The sequence below is a fragment of the Halichoerus grypus genome, chromosome 4 (genome assembly GCF_964656455.1).
Source record: "Halichoerus grypus chromosome 4, mHalGry1.hap1.1, whole genome shotgun sequence".
Lineage (NCBI taxonomy): Eukaryota > Metazoa > Chordata > Mammalia > Carnivora > Phocidae > Halichoerus > Halichoerus grypus.
Genome location: NC_135715.1, coordinates 155,314,039 through 155,334,140, shown reverse-complemented (window position 1 = coordinate 155,334,140; position 20,102 = coordinate 155,314,039). Strand labels below are relative to the sequence as shown.

At 38.5% G+C, this 20,102-nt stretch overlaps 1 protein-coding gene and 1 long non-coding RNA gene across 4 annotated transcripts in view; one reads left to right on the top strand and one right to left on the bottom strand.

Annotated features, from left to right (window-relative positions):
- The window catches only part of SLC39A10 (solute carrier family 39 member 10), a 131,414-nt gene that overhangs the window by 66,627 nt on the left and 44,685 nt on the right, over positions 1-20,102 (bottom strand). Inside the window, exon 1 of one of the 3 annotated variants that reach the window (XM_078071132.1) lies at positions 8,891-9,015. The exons of the other annotated variants lie outside the window; for them this stretch is intronic. The gene's annotated coding sequence lies outside the window, so the exon portion shown is untranslated. Of the gene's footprint in view, positions 1-8,890; positions 9,016-20,102 lie in introns of those variants that run through there. 3 annotated transcript variants of the gene reach the window in all.
- On the top strand, positions 188-18,107 carry LOC118533929 (uncharacterized). Its single transcript, XR_004916428.2, has 2 exons — positions 188-307; positions 17,444-18,107. It is a non-coding gene; the product is annotated as an uncharacterized LOC118533929 (long non-coding RNA).

Sequence of the window (20,102 nt, the reverse complement as noted above, 5' to 3'; positions counted from 1 at the left end):
ACACGCACCACCCAGCCATTCACTTCGGATAACGCAACTTGCGGAAGGGAACTGCACCACTCTCGGATTCCACACGGACAGACCGAGCAGTAGGAAATTCGGGTCTACGCAAACTGCGGAACTCCGTGGCTCCGCGGTAGTTTTGTTCCAAGAAAGGACGCTGCGGGGGAGTTGGGGCGGCTTCTAACGCATGCGTGGAGCGCCCTTTACCGCTCGCCTCTTCTCCTGGTTTTGCGTGTCCGTTGCTGCAGCCCTGGTGAGGCGGATGAGTAATGTAAGCTGTAAGCGCAAACGCTTTAGCCGAAAGGTATCAGACTGATAAATTGAGATATTTATCTGTACCATCCCCTTTGTTAAAATAACCTCTCAGTCTCTTAGGGCAAAAAGGAACTACTATTTAATGCTAAGTACGAGGTCTTTTGCATAGTTCTTTCTCCACCCCACAATTTATTCTCAAGCGCACTTCCTGTGGGCCTTCCAAGCGTAAAAGAAAAAGTTGAGTTCAGAGAGCATGTCGCGCACTTATGGTAATTCTTGAGACTCTGGCAACTTTCCAGGGTTTTCCACCACCTCCTACTGCCTAATTCACTGATTATTTCATAACACCCAACGGCAAAAACTCCTGATCCAGCCAAGCAATTCCATGGACTCCTGCCTACCTCGTGCTCATTCTTGCTCCCATTCCTTTGCTCACACCATACTTGCCATCTGAATTGTCTCCTCCCCTTTTCTTAAGCAATTCATAACCCATACTTTCTTAAAAGGTGGCTCTGGACACCTTCCCTTTGTTCCATTACTTTGCTTCCTGCAGTTATTTAATCTCCATGGTGAGGCTTATCTGTATACTGTCTGGTGTGCCTATTTCTGCATCCAGCCAGAATCTAATAGAGTGAGTTCTGGGGTGCCTTAGTGATGTCTAGCAGAGTGCATAAAACCATGATCAATAGTAATAGCAAGCTTTACTATGTGTCAGGTACTTCCTAAGTGCTTTACATATATATTAGTTTCATGCTCGTAACACAGTGAAGTAGATATTATTATCCCACCCCAGGAAACTGAGGCACAAGAAGTTAAGTAACTTGCTTAAGATCACAGAACAGATAGGGAGAATTGGGATCCAAACCCAGTTAGTATGGCTACATATCCTGCTGTTCAGCATATTTATCTTTGTGAAGCAAGATTCTATTTTTGTTTTGTATCTCTACAAAGAACATCTTTTAGGTACTTAGTAAATGTCTATGGACTGTCAAGATACTAAGCTTCTCATACGCCTTCTTTCCTGTGTGGGAAAGTCAGTCCATTGACAACCCCCCCCCCCCACCACTACTGCAAGTTTCCAAAGCTGTTATTAGGCAGAGAGAACTCCTGAGGTATAGGGGAGAAATCAAGTCTGATCCTCGTGTCAAGTCTCACCATATCACTAACTGTGGGAGACCATGATCAGGGTCCTAAGATTCATGGATAAATTAAGGGAATTGGTCTAAATTTATTCTAAAGTCCTTAGATCTCATAAAAGCAGAACTAATGTCCTTAGAGTTCATAAAATCAATATGGTACATCTTCTAGGTACAAAGCATTATAAGCTTCCAAATTACCCTTATATTTTAAGGCTCATAATTATTTTATTAATTTTAAGGCTCATAATTATTTTATTGACATTATTTTCAGTACCTTTACCATATATGCAATATCTTTCTTCTGAATATCAATAAGATACAGTACCTGCATTCCTTATATCTTAGGGTACCCACAATGCTTTTTCACTTTATAAAGCTAATTAATGTTCAGCTGGTTCACATAAGTGCAGCTGAACTGATTCATCACATATTCAAATACTTCCATACAAGTTTGTCAACAGCTGCAGTTCTGAGTCAAATTCCTCAAGAATTCGAATTCCCCACCCTGTACCAGCCCTTTCTCTCAGGATTCTCTAGACCTCCCACATTTCAGGAACTAAGGGGTTAATGCCTGGCTAAGGGGAGAAACCTGCAGGACCCACCTGTTATCAAAGACCTTCATTCTAATTGGTTGGTTCCCTTGCTTTACCAACTGTTACATATCTTAAATATCATCCTTGCATAAAACTATAGGGTAAACCTTCTTGAAAATAGACCATGTCTCCTCCCACTTCTATACACTTACCCAAACATTCATATATGATCAAGTATATGCACTCTGATTAGGGCAAGGCTTAGAGTAAAATTACTACATATGGTAAATGAGCTGAAAACTAGTGTATTACTTTTCCTAGTGGGAAAAGGAATCTCAGCAAATGACTTGAAGGCTTACTCAAAATCACCTGCTGAGTTAAACAATGGAGAGTGCTGCAAAAACATCACTGTAATGTATGGTTTATTTTTGCCCATTTTATATATAAGGAATGTGTCAGAGTAAGGAAATTCTAATATGTTAGAATCATAGAAGATCTATTTAAGAAGATCTTACTTAACAAAGAGAGAGCAAGAGAGAGCGTTGTGTGTGAGAGAAAGGCAGGGGAGAGGAAGAAAGAGAATCCCAAGCAGGCTCCACACCCAGCGCAGGGCCCGACACAGGCCTAGATTATGACCTGAGCCAAAATCAAGAGTCGGACACTTAGCCAACTGAGCCACCCAGGCGCCCAGAATAATAAAACTTTCTAAAAGGATTACTAATTTTTTTTCTGTCCACCCCATTTGATTCATAAACAAGCTCACCTGAACTATAAAAACAGTATAGATGATTTACGAAAGCTTGGGGGCTGGGGGAGAGAGAATATCGAATTATTTGTAAATGGTTTACCTTTCATTTGTTTTTGCTTATTCACATTGCTTCGGTCAGTTTTATTTAACATATCTAAAATTTTAAGCATGACTAATCTACCTTTGTGAGGCATGACATAATAAATTCGATGGCCTGGGGTGCTTGGGTGACTCAGTCGGTTAAGCATCTACCTTCGGCTCAGGTCATGATCCCAGAGTGCTGGATCGAGCCCCCCCACTCCCTGCTCAGTGGAGCACCCCCTTCTCCCTCTCCCTCTGCTGCTCCCACTGCTTGTGGTTTCTCACTCTGTCAAATAAAAAAATAAAATCTTTAAAAAAAATTAAAAAATAAATCCAATGGCCTTTTTTTGCTCCTCAGAGGATTAGAAAAGAACCAGCTGCAATAAATACAGAAAATAAGAATCACACTTCCTACCTTAATCAATCTTTAGTTGTGACTAAAGGAAGTCTATGTCATAAACTTGGTTTCCCTCTAGTAGAGGAGAAAATTGTCACCATCCACAACAAAGTTAAGAACTTTTAATTAAATTTCTAAAGAACATTACTGATTCAAAGACATCAGACCTTTCAAACAATTGTTCTTTCCATGAATTAAGATTAGTAATAACTAAAGATAAAACCCTTATATTCATGTTCAGTTTAAACTCTGATCTTCAGGAGTGCCTGGGTGGCTCAGTCGGTTAAGCATCTGCCTTCAGATCAGGTCATGATCCCAGGGTCCTGGGATCGAGCCCCAAGTCAGGATCCCTGCTCAGTGAGGAGTCTGCTTCTCCCTCTCCCTCTGCCCCCAACCCCCTCATGCTGCCTCCCCCCTCCTCAAATAAATAAGTAAAATCTTTAAAATATAAATAAACTAATTTTTACATGGCCAAAATGTTTGGTTCAGACAAAGTCATGCCTAGAGGAAAGAGAACAAGGAAGACTAAATTATATGGAACACTACATCAAAAACTAATGATGTAATGTATGGTGATTAACATAAGATAATAATTTTAAAAATAAATAAATAAATAAATTATATAGATATACAGCCCTGAGGTGGGGGGTACAAAGTACCAGGAAAAGGTGTTAATGAATTGAAAAAAGAATATATAAACCTAGGCCTCAAAATTAACAGCTGTCTACTCACTTTTGGAGACTATGTATTTCAGCCTGGAGATTGAGGCCCCCCACTCCAGATCTGAAGCCAGAGAAATGTAAAAGGCAAACCCCATTTCTGTTCTTTAAGCCCCATAGCAAGGTGTAACATCTAACATGTCAAGCCCATGGTCAGGATGGGAAGTGGGATTTGTGGGGCAGTCTTTTCCTGATCCCTTGAGAAATTATGGCTCTGCCATCTCATCTTAAGACTCATCATTCCTAAAACTAAGATAGACTGTGCGAGTTTGCATGGAAGCTCTCATTAGAGCAGTGCGGCTGCCCTTGTAGCCCTTTCTAATGAGCAGGACTCATGTCACTGACAAGACCATCCTCTAAAACAGAGCCCACCACTTTGAGGACGATACACAAAGGCAGGGAGAGAGCAACCCATCCCACCCTGGTGAGAGACAAATTTGACTGATGTGCCTGTCAGGTGAGACCATTTTGAGTTGGTAGGCTTGTGCAATAAAATGAGTTTCAGGCTATCTGCACAAATGAAAACAGATTCGAGAAATGAAACAACTAATACAACAGTTCAAACAACTCCCCGCCTCCAGTAGAAGTTAACTTTTATGTCATTGCCTAGATGATGCTAACATTACACTAGGCAGATCCCTCAGTTTTGGTTCATTGCAATACCAACAAAAGGACTTTTAACATTAGATAGGAAGAAAGACAACAATGGAGAGGCTTAAAGTTTCTGATTTACCATGGCAAGTCCTTTCGAAAATAGGAATGAGACCTAGCCTAGGAGAAGTCGGAATACCCACTCAGAAGAATAAATGAAAGGAAGAAGCTCACAGCGGGAGCCATGGTGACAGGCAGACCACACATTTGCCCACATGATGGTAAAAGGAAGATGTCTTGCCCCAGACCTAGTCTATTGTGCTCACCAATCCCCGGAATTCCATATTTAGAACTTTATTCCTGGGACTTGAAAAGGGACTTTGACCCTAAGGGAAGTTACCACTATTTTATTACTTGTTTATACTGCTGCAAGAGTGTATTTTTTCATGCCTTTTCTGAAGAAGAGGAAGTTTTAACAAGGGAGGAAATATGATTATCTAGTTTCCTAAGGGTAGTGTGGTACAAAGGGACAAAAGGAAAACTACACAAATTGCCAACTTCTCAATCTTGCTTCTAGCCAGCCTTGTTCACTTACAGAATACTAAGATGAAGAAAACCAGTAGGTTTGGTAAGCAGTCACTTGAACCAAGCATGAGGGCCTAGATGCCAACGGGCAGCCATTTTGGATCTTTCAGAACTCTGAAAGCACAGGAAAAAAAATAAACTTTCCAAACCTTAACTCCTAGTCCAAAGGAATTTAAAAAGCAACATAAATAATCCACATGAATATTGCAAATTCAAAGAGGATTTGTGGATGGTTATACTTCAATTTAAGGAAAATTATCAAAATGGAAGTGAATTAGCAATAAGTTACCATGTAAGTATATTTTTAAAAGATTTTATTTATCTATTTGAGAGAGTGCGCACGTGCATGAGCGGCGGGGGGGGGGGGAACAAAGGGAGAGGGCAGGGGGAGAGGGCAAAGGGAGAAGCAGACTCCCCGCTGAGCACAGGAACCCAACTGTCTCCATCCCAGGACCTTGAGATCATGACCTAAAGCCAAAGTCCGACGCTTAACTGACTGAGCCACCCAGGCACCCCTCCTTGTAAATATTTTTTAAAGCAGGTTCATTTGTTTAACTGGTTAAAATTAATAAACTCATTTTTAAAATTCATTTAAAATGTCATCACATGAGAGCATATTTCAAATCTTGCCTAGAGATTCCAAGATAATTAGTAATGAGACCCATTTCACAACTGACATTTATGAAAACAAATACATCTTTTAAAAATCAAGATACACTAGGTTTAGCTTAACAAACATTGCTTACCTTTATTTATTAAAAATTTGACAGCAAGAGTGCAGCAAAATTCTAAACATTAGGGAAGGCAGTAAATGAATTGTCAAAACAAGAGTAGCTTCTAGGGATTTCCAAATTTTTCTTGCACTGTTTCTAAGTAAAGCTCAAATTATATTTTATTTTTACTAGAATAAGCCATTTTTGCATTCTTCACAGAATCCCATAAACCACCTATTCTTACCATTTCACATCTTTAGAGAAGTTCTAGATACTCCCCAATGTTTTTTGAGGAATGATTCTGGCAGTGGCCAATAATTAAGAACCTACTATGCTTGGCTTGCTTCCTCATAGATGATCTCACCTACAGCTTCCAATGATTTCATCAACTCAGGTTTCATTCCAATTACAGTGACAGTTGCTTTCTCTAGGCAATTAGGTTTCAGTCTTTCTTCCCACCCTAAATACGGGAATATGTATAGTTTAAAATGTGTCAATTAGTTTAAATGAGTTAAATATAATAACTTATTTTATCCCTGTACAGCCCTGCAAGGTAAATATGATTATGCCCATTTTAGATATGAAGAAAACTGAGGTGGTTTCATAGCATGTGGCAGACCCAGGACCCCAGTCCAAACAGTCTGGCTCTGGAGGCTATGGTCTTAACCGCTGCATTACTTTACCTCTTATATCAAAGCTATCCCAATTTTTGTGAGGGTATCTATATTAGTTTCTCTGCAAAAGTTGGTAATTAAAAAAAAAATCCGTAGAACCATAAACTGGTGGCTTTTCAGTCTGTAAACGTTGCAGGTCAATGGAAATTTTAAATGGAATAAAGAATAGCATAAAAAATTTTCAAGATACTTATAATGTGAACATTTGTTCTTTTTTGCTTTATCTTTCAGCTTGAGTAGCTTGAATCAATTCCAAGGGAGATGTTTATTCCACAGTCTCTTAAATTAGAAAGTTAATTAGCCAATCTGGTTATACATTTAGTTGAAAGCTTTCCCCTCTTTATGGTGATTTGATGTAGTTATTCAAGTATTTATTTATACCAGTAAAGTTATATTAAAAATTAAGCAGAATCAAGTGTATGTTAACAAATTTAATCAGTCATGTAAAAGTGAGCTATTAACGTGCTCATCAATAAAGACTCGGTCAGGTGCAAGCAAATATATCCCAGCAAATTTAAAGTGAAATTCACTCAGGGGATTAAACGTTCACTCCGCTCCAGTCCTTAGATTTATCTCTATCCTCTGCAAGTCTCCCTTGGAAAAAGAGACAAGTGTTAATCAAGGATTGGAAATATCTTCAAGCAAAAGTTTATGTCCCTTTTATGTTGCAAGCTATGCTTGTTAAGTAGCTAGGAAATAGGGTGAACAAAATAGGATTCTTGCCCTTCAGTAGCTTACAATCCAGTCAAGGAGATTGTAAAGGAGGCAATTTTAGTACAGTATGAAAAGTGCTATACTGGAGATAGGTATGGGTTGCTATGGTAACCAAAGCAAAAATGTCTTCAAAAAGGAAGTGACATCCAAGGTCTGACTTAAGGATGAGTAGGACAGAGCCAAGTAAAGGGCATAGGGCAGAGCAACGCAAGCGGAGGGATGAAATGAGTAAAAGTGTGGTTCTCAGTTGGGGAACTGAAACCTGGGGTGTTGATGTGTGTTTTTGACATGAAGGATTAGAAGAGATGAGACAGGACCAGTAAGCCAGGCTTTTGTGTACCATACAGAAGAGTCTGAATGCTACCCTGAAGGCAGTAAGAGCTCTGACAAATAAATAAAATCTTTAAAAAATATATACTGCTTACAACAGAATATCACTGTTGATTTTCCAGCATTAATAGCATCTGATCAGGAATTTGTTTTTCTTTTTGTTGTTGTTGCTGTTGTTGTGGTTGCTGTTGTTGTTGTTTTGAAGATTTTATTTATTTATTTGAGAGAGAGAGCGAGAGAGCGCATGGGGGTGGGGAGAGGCAGATGGAGAGGGAGTGGCAGACTTCCCCACTGAGCAGGGAGCCTGATGCGGGGCTTGATCCCAGGACTGTGGGATCATGACCTGAAGGAATTTGTTTTCTTAAAAAAAAAAAAAGTAATTTTCATGGTGTATTTATATGGTAGAGTGCTCTGCAGCCAAAAAGGATAATCTAGATTACCAGAAACTTTCTCACCCTTTAGGTTTCACTTTCTCTAAGAGGCCTTCTCTATCCTGAGAGCCCTCTCCTGCACTAACTTAGCATGATTCTCTTCTCATTACATACTATTTCTTTCCTTTATAGCTCTAATCAGTTTTAAAGTCCCCCACCTACTTCCCCCCAATGTTTCCCCCTTTCTCTGTGTGTCTTTAATTGTGTTTTGTCCCCAACCAAACTCATCCTGACAAAGGGCCATGGGAGCTGTCTTACCAACAAGGTCTGCTCAAGGCCGAACATGGTGCCTTGAATAACTGGTCTGAATGAGTGGAATGCCAGGTTTAACACTAGAGAACATATAATGAGATGCTGTGTTTGGAGAAATAAACACATGGAAGTAGTTTGTAAACTGCATTAGTAGTGGTGGGATTTGGGGAAGGTTATCGGCATTTTGTAATTTCTCTATCCTAATACTGTTACTACCACCACTAATGAACAGTTATTCAATGTTTTACTAGGCATTAGAACTTCCCTAAGATAATGGGCAAGAGTAAAGGTTTACTAGGCATCAGAGTTCTCCTAAGTCCTAAGTCCACTCATACATTTTCTTATTTAATTCTCACAACAACCCTATTTACTCTCATTACACCCATTTTACTGATAAGAAAATAACTGCAGAGAAGTTCTGTAACAACTGGGCTAAAGTTACAGTCCAAGCTCAAAGCCCTTGATCTTAAACCACTAAGCTATTTATCACGTGTGTGTGCGTGTATGTGTGTGTGTGTATGTGTCAGAGAGAGAGAGAGAGAGAGAGAGAGAAGAAAATGTACTTGCTAAATTCTCAACTCCTGTTTTAAGAAACTAAGGGCCAAGTTGTTTTTGCCAACAAAAATGTTTTTCTGAAGCTATAAAGATAGCAGTGGCTGAATCACTAGAATGGCACCTGCCAAATTTATACAAGTCCACAACCAAATCCCCCCACTCACACTTACCTGGCTCTCTGGAGGCACAGGTAAACCAAGGCTTCTATATTGTACGAAAGCCAGTGTTCTCCAGTCCTAACGCATGTGTGGGCTATGTCCTGGGAGACCCAGAATATGAGCCTTTTATCCTTTTAAGGGCAGAGAGTCCACAACAAATATTATAAATATCTTTACAATGAATTGTACGTATGCCTGTGTGACTATTACTCTTTACTTGAACTCTCTAGAATTTACATGAAATAGAGTGGCTACTTTTGAATATGGTTCCAGCATGAGCCTCTTCCTGTGTTTCCCAGTTCCTTAGTTTTACGTCCGGATACCTGATTTATTAGCAATGTTACAAATGTAAATGGAATGTATCTTGACCCTTTCAGTTGATATTGACTGTAAAATAACCAACCTCTTCAGCAGAGATACTTTGTTTTCTCTCATAAACCTTTTATTAAATGGGAACCGCACTTGGGAAATATTTGCACCTTTGCTATATCATCAAAGATGAATGTTATGAATCATCTGTATCATCTTTTATGTTCTAATTTTGCTTTTACATCTGTATAGATAAAAAAGGGAGTAGGAAATGGAAATCAGGTATCAAGAGAATTATCTGAATTTCCAGCTTCCTCTGCTCTATTAAGCCCCTGGGGCATTGGTCTATCCAAAAACTAGATCAAAGACTAGATCCTAGAGAATGGCTCCTATTAATTAAGTACCAGATCCAATATGTAATTATGTCCCTTAGGATTTTGACCAAAGGTTGAAAGAGAAAGTCAGAAAGCCTAAAAGTTTGGAAATCTGTGTGTGTGACTTTAGGTTCAGAGGGCTCAAGTGCCTGTGTCAGGCCAGGTGTCACGTCTGCCACTGAAATAACGATCAAATTGGAAAAACTATAATGACCATGTAGAAAATAATCTCTCTTCAATTATTTTCCTAATTAGTATCTGTCAAAGAATGTCTTTTGAAGCCTTTCACCTCTTCTCATCTACAATTTACAGCTAAGTAAAGTGAAAATACAGCATGTTGTAATGGAAGCCTGTTTGGTTCCTAATTTGAAGAATCCAATTGTGAAAAGGAGTATGAGATAATCAGGATATTTTTAATACTGACCAAATATTTGATAGTAAAGAATTATTTTTTAATGTGTGATAATAGTACTGTGCTTAAAAGAAAAAAGAGTCCTTATCTTTTAGAGCTATATACACTGATGTATTTATGGATGCAATAATATGTCTAAGATTCACTTTGAAATAATGCAGTGGGAGTATATAGGTGATGCAAGACTACTCATACATGAACCACTGACAGTGGATGATGTTTATATGGATGTCATTTTACTATTTTCCCTGCTTTTGTGTTTTAAAAATTCCAAATAGATGATACAGATGATTCATAACATTTGTCTTTGATGATATAACAAAAGTGCAAATACTTCCCAAGTGTGGTTCCCATTTAAAAGTTCCAGGGTCATGAGATGGAGCCCTGAGTTGGGGTCCCCACTCATCACAGGATGTGCTTGAGTTTCTCTCTGCCTCTGCATGCCCCTTCTCTCTCTCTAATACATCTTACAAACAAACAAACAAAACAAGAAACGAAGCTCTAACACTCCTATTTATATTTCATTTCATTTGAATTTTTATACTTTGCAGCTCTCCACATTCACACTGGAAGCAAAGCAAATCTTTTAAATATTTACTGCATTTGTGCACTATTTAAACTGGTTCTCAACATCGTTAAAGTTTGGTGACTGATAATCAGTCCGTTCTAAATTAACCTAATAATAGGAGTGGTGTTGAGGAGGAGAGGAGGAGGCAGAAGCTAACACAAAATTACTGCAACAAGAAGTTCTGATAAGCAGTTCTTTACCAGAGAGAGATGAACTGCCTTGTGGACGTACCATGGTTAAGGGATTCTAGACTCTCACCAACTTTGGCCTGGGGAACCTGGTTCTGCCAAAGATGCATGATTGGCTGGTAGAGGACAGGTAAGAAGGAAACTGAGAAATTCAGGTTCAAGCTTCTGGTTTTTTCTCCTTTCTTGTTTCCCTCATCCAGTCCTAATCTATCACAGGTTGACACTCCTTTCAAATTATCAGTAATTGGCTACCATTATTCTGCAAAATGGTTTATTCATTCCAATAATTAGTAGAAGAGGTGATAGTATGACTGAACATCATTTGACTGACTGATTTGAATCTATAAGCACAATATTACTGAATAACTACATTGAATGAAGCATGGACGGAAATACTACGGTTTTACAGTATGAATCACCCACACAATAGAAATGCAACAAAGATGGACAGACTCAGAAGGGCATGTATCTCTTGTTATTTCTTAAGTGAACATCCATTTATGCACTCTGCCTTCATTTTTCTCTCTTTTATAGCTCAGATTCTTAAAAAGACTTTTTTTTATATAATGACTCAACCCACTTTGTCCACTCACCTATTGAAATTGGGCTTTCATCCTTACCTACTCATCCAAATGGTCACCAATGACCTTAGTTACTTAATTCAGTGGTCACTTCCAACTGGTAGTCTATGTGATTTCTCTGCTCCTTTCGAAGTAGTTAACCACTTCCTCCTTCAAATACTCAGGGAATTTCATGGGTTTGGTGGTAGGTTGAGAAGATATGCCCAAGACACACAGCTTGAGATGTAGCCAAAGGGTGGTGCCTTTTTCTCAGGCTGACTGCCCCACCAAGTAGAGTACCTGCCTAGCTGTCCCACCTGCAAGCTCATTCCCCTTTGGGTAAGAACCCAGGTCCCCTGCCATTTTAATAGCAAAGAATCCTCTTCTGATTTTTCATTAACCTCTCTAGTGGTTCTTTCCCATCTTCTTCAAGGGCTTTGTCCTCTAAACTTACATAAATGTAGACAATTTCTTCTGTCCTCTTATTTATCATTCTATACCAGTGTTCGTAAAGAGTGTTTTTAAATCACTTGCATCAGCATTAGAGACTCCAGGAGTTCTTATTAAGGATACAATTTCCAATGTCACCCTAGTGAATCAGCATCTTGGGGATGGAGACCAAAACCTGTATTTTAAATCACCTCCCAGTTAATTCTTACAAAAAATTCAGGATTTAGAATTACTGTTTTACATACTCTGGGCAATAGTATCCAGCCCCATGACTTCAGTTACTATTTATATATTGGTGACATCTATCTCCCTGTGTTCAGATGTCAACACTCCACTTGATGTCTCACAGGCAACGCTTAGAATTCAAGATGTCCCAAACTGAACACTCTCTCCCAATCCTACTTTCCTTCCTCTTGTTTCCCCCAGTTCTCAAAATGGTTCTACCAGAGGCCCAAAAAGGCAAAAGTGACATAGCTGCTCTTGTATCCTCTTTCCATTCACTCTCTCCTTAGGACTCTTGACTCCTATTTCTCACCACACTCAAGTCACTCCCTAGTTCAAAATATATCATGTATTGCCTAAAACTCATTGGCTTCTGGTCAAGCCCACCTCCAATCCATTCCCCACAATGACCATGGGAGTCATCACTAATTTGATCAGATTACTCCCATACATAAACTTTTCAAAGCCTCCTATTTAACCCTTGGGTGAAATAATTTCGCTGACAAACCATGTCCTACCTAATCTCCTCCCATATTATCTCTGCAGATTTATCTCTCTTTACTTCACTCCACAGCTCTAACTGTCCAATATAGTGGCCACAAGCCACATGTGGCTATTGAGTACTTGAAATGTGGCCAGTTCAATTTGAGACATGCTCTAAGTGTAATTCACACATTAGCTTTCTCAAATGTGGTTAAAAAAAAAAAAGTAAGAATGTCTCAATAATCTTTCATATTGATCACATGCTGAGATGATATAATTTTAAATATATTAGACTAAAACATTCCTTTTTTTAAAGATTTTATTTATTTATATGAGAGAGAGAGAGATCACAAGCAGGGGGAGGGGCAGAGGGAGAAGCAGAGAAGCAGACCCCCTTGCTGAGCAGGGAGCCCACCCTGGGGCTTGATCCCAGGACCCCAGGACCCAAGCGGAAGGCAGACACCCAACTAGCTGAGCCACCCAGGCACCCAGACTAAAACATTCCTAAAAGTAATTTTACTTGATTCATTTTACTTTCTTAATGTAACTACTAAAGTTTTTTAAATTCCATAGGTGGTTTGCATTATACTCCTACAGGTCCAGAATTCCGTGCAGGTCCAGAATTCCATGATCTAGCCATACTGAAAGACTTGTTACTCCCTCAAATGTTACATTTTTCCTTGCTTAAAGTGCACTTCTCTGCATCCCCCTCCCCTTCCTTCATCTTCCTTTATCCCCTACTTGTCCTTCAGGATTTAGTTTAGTTATTGGTATGAGGAGTTTCCCTGCCCTTTTCCTTTTTCCCCAAACCAATTCCGGGTTAGCTGTGCTTTCTACATGCCTGCACAGACAGCACATAGCTTGCACTGTATTACACTTGTGGTTTGTCCACCCCCAACCTATGTCTCCTATACTCACCGATTGCTTGTTAGCAGGACTGTGACTGGTCAGGGTAGTATCCTCAGATTGGAGTACATTGCTTGGTGCAAAGTAGATACAGAGTAAATACTGGTAGAATGGCTGCTGGAAGTGACTTCTCCAGACCCAAAATATGAAATGTGACTGATAATAGTATGTGTGGGAGGAGTCATGAATTAATATTGTCTCTTCATCCTTAACCTATCAAACCCTATCTTCCAATACCCCTCAACCCTCTCTTGCTTCTTTTGTCACCTGCAAACTTTTAAAACTTTATTGGTCAATTCAAATGAGGAAATAATTGCAAAACAAAATGAACACAACTTTTGTCTTCTAAATATTTTTAAATTCCTTTATGGCTAGAAGATATTCACTGTGAGAAATATTACCTATTCATTGGAAAACATTTTTATAGCATTTCTGAAGATCAAGTCTTTGCAGGAATTTAAATGGGACCTAAAATCAAGTTATTTTCTCTATGCTCCTAACTCCTGGCACTCAGAGAAGTTTGGAGTACATCAGAAATTCTGGCATACCCACATTATAATTAACATTTACCACATCACTCTCTGTTAAAAGAAAAAATTAGGGTACAGCAAATATAAATGTGGTAAGAACAGACAGTAACTATCTTCTCAGTCTCATCAGATTATAAATTTTAAGTGGTGTCCTCAATGTTCATCCAATTTAACTACTCTGGGTTGTTTTGTTTTGTTTTGTTTTAAATGCTTTGGGTCCTTTCATGGCATAGCCAGAATTTTCATCTATGTTTTTATGATATTAAAATGTCTAGAAGACTTACAAAGACAAATGGTAGGCCTCACCTTGATTTGAGGTCCGACGTAACTGTTTTCCTGCTTCCACTGCTTTACCACTTATTTACTTCTCAACACACTGTTATGCTTGTGTTCACCACACTGGTGAAATGCTAACTCAAAAGTCATGATTGAGCCAAGGCTATGTGAACGAAACACAGAAGCCACTGAAAGCACTCCCAATGGCTAAAGCTGGAACGATTTGAGCGACAAAACAAATGTAGTTTTGAATTACAACCCAAAGTATAAAATAAATATCCTAGAGTCCATACTGATAGAAATAAATGATTAAATAAATTTTAAAATGAGGGAGAACAGGGGTGCCTGGGTGGCTCAGTCAGTTGAGCATCTGCCTTCGGCTCAGGTCCTGATCCCAGTTCCTGGGATCAAGCCCTGTGTCGGGCTCCCTGCTGAACAGGGAGTCTACTTCTCCCTCTCCCCCTGCGCCTCCCCCTGTTCGTGCTCTCTCAAATAAATAAATAAAATCTTTTTTTAAAAAACGAGGGAGAACAGATAAATATCCCATGCAGAAAAATTCCAGATAATTTATGTAGATACTCTGTCTTCAAGGAGGGGGGGCATAACTCCCCACCTTACGTGTGGTATACATAGGACTTCCTTTCCAAGAGCACAGTATGGAAAGATGGGGGAGGGAGTAACTTTACAGTGGGGAAACTTGACAAACCCCAACTCAGCCAGGTGATCAAGGTCAGCATCAACAGTGATAAATTATGTTGATAGTACGTACCTTTGATATAATGTGATTAAAATAGCACTTTTACCTCTGTGGTCTTCCTCCCTAAAGTTCACAACCCCAGTTTAATCATGAGGAAAACATCAGGACCATTCTACAAAATATCTAACTGATACCCCTCAAACCGTCATGGTCATCAAAAACAAGGAACATCTGAGAAACCATCACAACCAAAAGGAACCTAAGACGCTAGGACAACTAAGTGTAACATGACAGCAATGGATGGGATTCTGGGACAGAAAAAGGACATTAGGTAATAAGGAAATCTGAATAAATTATGGACTTCAGTCAATAATAATATACCCATATTGGTTCATTAATTGTAACAAATACATCATGTCAATGTAAGATGCTAATAGGGAAACCGGATGTTGGGCATATAAGATGTTGGGCATGTAAGAACTCTCCGTAAAATCTACCATTTTTCTATATATCTAAAACAGTTCTGGGGTGCCTGGCTGGCTCAGTCAGAAAAGCATGCCACTCTTGATTTTGGAGTCATGAATTCAAGCCCCATGTTGGGTGTAGAGATTTTTTTTTAAGATTTTATTTTTAAGTAATCTCTACACCCAATGTGGGGCTCAAACTCACAACCCCAAGATCAAGAGTCACACACTCTATCTACCAGCAAGGCACCTTTGACTGCCTTGGCTTATCACTTTATCTTTCAGGAAGAAAGAAATCTTACCAATTCCTAAAGCTTCAAGTATGACCTTCATGTTGAACACTCCAAGATCTGTATTCTAAGCCCAATCTCTCCTTTAAAGGTCAGACAATATTTCCAACTGTTCAGTGGACATTTCTACCTACAGACTTTCAGGAACATTAAACTCAGTATGTCCAAAGGAGAAAACCTCATTTTGAACCCTAATTCTGTGGCTCCCAGTGTGTCCTCAGTCATGGTTAAGAGCATTATAATTTCCCCCAGTGATCTAATGAGAGCTTAGCATACATTCAATGACTGTTTTCTTTACGATCATTATCCTCTCTGGTTTCATACAAATATTGTTTAATTCTATTCCTACCTGCTCCCTTTACTCTCAATGCATTAACTTTTTTGAATAATTACCAATCCATCAATCAAAACTTGTGGAGGCTGGAGGTGTGCCCAGGTACACCTGAGACCTCCAGTCCTGATAGAGACAGTGGTATGGAATGTCATTGTTTTGTGTTCCTTAGAAAGAAACGGGTCCCCAGATTGGAGCAAAAAACACCATGGTTTTTTAGGGCCCTGCCAGAGAGGCAGGGTGATCCCCAGTTGGCATGAAAGGCAACAAATTGCTTCTGTCCATTTCCTATGTGCAGCTTTTAAAGAAAGGTTTCTCCTAGAATCTGGCAGCCCATAAGCATTGCAGTATGAGATCCCTGTCCCTGAGACCTGAGAACCCTTTGCCAACATTTCCCAAACATAGGTCACGGTTTACTGACTGCCACATGTCACTGGGAAAATTCTCCTTCAGCTTAACTATGGCAGATCATTGCTGTCTAATCAAGCCATTAACCACCCTGTTAATAACCACCCTGTTAATTGAGACAATATAAAATCACGTACACCGGGGAGGCTGTAGCTAAGCCCCAAATGGTAAATCTTTGATTGGTCTAAACCTAATCAGGTGGTTCTCAAACTTTTTGGTTTCAGGACCTTTTGGTACTCTTAAAACTACGGAGGACTACAAAGTACCTTTGTTTATGTGACTCATATCTATCATTATTTACCATTTTAGAAAATAAAAATTTAAAAATTTTAATACATTAATTCATTTAAAAATAAAAATAATAAACCCATTACATATTAATGTAAATAATAGTTTTATGGAAAATAACTATATTTTTCAAAAGATAAAAATCTGAGAAGTCTGGCTTAATAGAAAACGTAGATGTTTGTATCTGCTTCTGCATTCAATCTGTTGTTTTGGTTGAAGTACATTTAAGAAAATCCAACCTCATACAAATAAGTAGTTAAAGAAAAAAAAGAAGTATTTTAATAGGCTCTTCAGAAATTTTGGATATCCTTCTTTGAAACAATGCTAAAATTCAAAAGTGGTATTTCCTCAAAGGTTAGCTATAATAGAGAATCTGAAAACTGATCGGTGAGATTGCATACTGTTACCTTTAAATCTTTTAGTCTATTTTGGTCTTAAAATGGATCTCTTACCCATGAACAATTGTGTAACATGCATTAGTCATTGAGAAAATACTGTTCCCTGAGTTATGCAGATCTTTCAAATGCTGACACCATTCATCATACCATACCAAAAAATCCCTTTTGTTAATATCAGCACTGATATCATCAGAAAAATGTTTAAGTACTAGGAAGCTTTCAAGCTCAGAGTAGTGGATAAAAGTTATCCAGTGTTCTAATTTTCACCTGAAAGCTTGAATTTTTATCATTTGCAACAAATATTGTCAGTCCTTTTCCTTAAAGTGACAGGCTTATTTCTTCTGTTCATCTTCAAGAAAATGTCTGCAAAATACCCAAGTCTGAATAACGGTATGTTTGTCCGTTTTTCAGGTTAAAAAAATAATAATAATAAAGAAAAGTGCTCCATGAAAGAAGCAGCCATTTCAACTTACAACTCAATCACACAGTATGTGACTGAAATAACAAAAGCACTTCAGTATGGACCGGAAGATGACAGCAAACTTTACAACCTACATGCGTGCCTGGCAGTGAGGCACACGATGACTACTAGCGCATCTTGGTGCCCCAGCCTTGATTCGTACTAAACAACTGGGAGTACTACCCACCAGTGGTCTTTGTATACCACCACTGGAGTGAAAAAGGCAAACGATATCATTGTCAGAAGGAAGGATTTTAACCTTGTGAACTCCCTAAAAGGCTCTGTGTCTCCAAGGTTCCATAAACCACTGCTGAGTTAAGCCAGTTATGATATTCCATTTCATTTACCAATTAGTTCTGGATTAGGTATGTGACGTAATTCTAGCCGAAAAGCCAATGGGGCCTCTGGGAAAGGTTTCTTTCTTCTAATAAGACATATGGAAACAAATTTCCGTTTTCTGCCTCTGGACTTTGTCATCTACTTGGGACATCTAGAAATAACCTGCCCAAGGGGACAAACAATACACTTTTGGAGTTTGGAAAAGTGAAAAGATGGAAAACATCTGGGCAAAGTGATGTCATTGATGAGTCAATAAATTATTCAACTTTGAAACTACCCTATCTTTAGAATTCTTGTTATGTGAAATGATAATTTTCCTTACGGTTTAAGTGACCTTTAGACGGGTTTTCTGTTCCCTAAAGTTCAAACCATTTTTACTCATACATAATCTTACACTTCTTGCCAATCCATCACTATGCAAAAGACCCCAAGGGCCTGATCACCAGAGCTTGATGCATTCTAAACTCCCTGAAATGGGCAAGCAAAACAGAATTATTACCAGCCATGTAACTGTAGCTGGAAGGAGGCCTGCCAAGTTGAACAACTAGAACAGGTGTCTTATACGGAGACAACCCAAATAAAAAGAGACAATATTCAATATTAATATAAACATAAGAACCATAAAAGGGATTAGAATAGAACACCAAAAATTTAGGGTCTAAAAAACATTATTCCTGAATTATGGAGTAATCAGGATGAGAAAGCAACTAGGTGTTCAGAAGCAAAACCCCTGGAATAATTCAAGTGTTAAGAAATCAAACCATAGATTATGTAGTAGACTCATAGGAAAGTATTCATTGTTTTGTGTTATCACAACCAATGTTCTCTACCACTGAGGTTGAAGATACGGTCCTGAGTAAGAGAAGTAGTAAAATATATTTGTGAGTTATTAGGTTATAGTAAATAGTTTTCAAACTAAAATACACCTATTTTTTGATACCTGCATGTGGGTTTGAAGATTTCTAATTCAATTTTTTTAAACCTTTGAATCTCATACTGTAAGATAAACAAGGGGAAATACTTAAAGAAGTACAAGAGAAACAAACTTGTCTTGTAGATAGAAAAAAATATATATCTATGTTTTTAAATTTCTCCTACATACTTCCCCTCTGTGTGTCTGTAAAAAAGCAGAAATGGTTCACAGCTATTTGTACCTTGCAAGATCAAAGTTCCTGCCTCTACAAGAATGTAGCCCACTGCATAAATACTGGCTTTAAGAAAATAGCAATCTCTATAAAAGTCAACATTCAACTCCTCTAATGTATAATAAGTCTATAACTAAATGACATACAGATATGCCTTAAGCTCAAAAATTAAATACTATTGAGTTACTTACATATTTTAATTTAGACTAGCTCTAGAATGAGTAGACGTTACCACATCAAGATCCATTATTTTAGAGGTTTCAAAATAAAGAAGTGCCATCCTTCTGTCACTAGAAGGGGTCTAGAAATGGTCTAGATCCTAAGAGGACTAGATGAAATCATGATTCTTAATTCACATTAGCACATCAAGCACTACAGTTGTTTAATAAAAGGAAGGAGAATGAGAGCTGAAGCCCTTTCTCTCTATTTGACATTACCACTTCAACTCAACTTCATAGAAAATGTTTTGATAAGAACAACAAACCATTTAATTTCTCTGGGCATTCCTTATCTCAAATCAAAAGCATGATAAAACTCCTCTTGTCTGCTCTCAAAACAAAAACGAATAACGCAGACCTCTAAAATCCTTGAACTGAGAGCCTAAGCAATGAAGATTATGTTAAGAGTCACAGCGATTGTATGATGGAGCAGCTTCAGTAATCATGTTTATAAAGATAATTAGCGGTCTTGTATACAGTAGTAACTGTATCTATTGAAGTTTTCTATCCTATTTCATAAATAAAATCTGATTGTTTTGTCCTTTATAAACATTGATCAGTATATCCATAAAATTTTTCATTGCTTTCAATGTTAGAATGTAGTAAAATTCACCTTGTGGTTATACTTTCCCCACATACTGTTGCAAATGCACATAGATGTTACATACTGGTAAATATTCTTTGTTTTTTTGAGATTTTATTTATTTATCCGCACGTGCGCGCACGAGAGAGAGAGAGAGAGAGAGAGAGAGAGAGCAGGGAGAGGGGCAGAGGGAGAGAGACAAGCAGATTCCCCACACCAGGAGCCCTACGTGGGGCTTGATCCCAGGACCCTGAGAATTTCTTTAAGCAGCTATACAGCTTGGGGCTAAGATATGTTTGGTGTTTAATTAGAGATTGAATTTTTT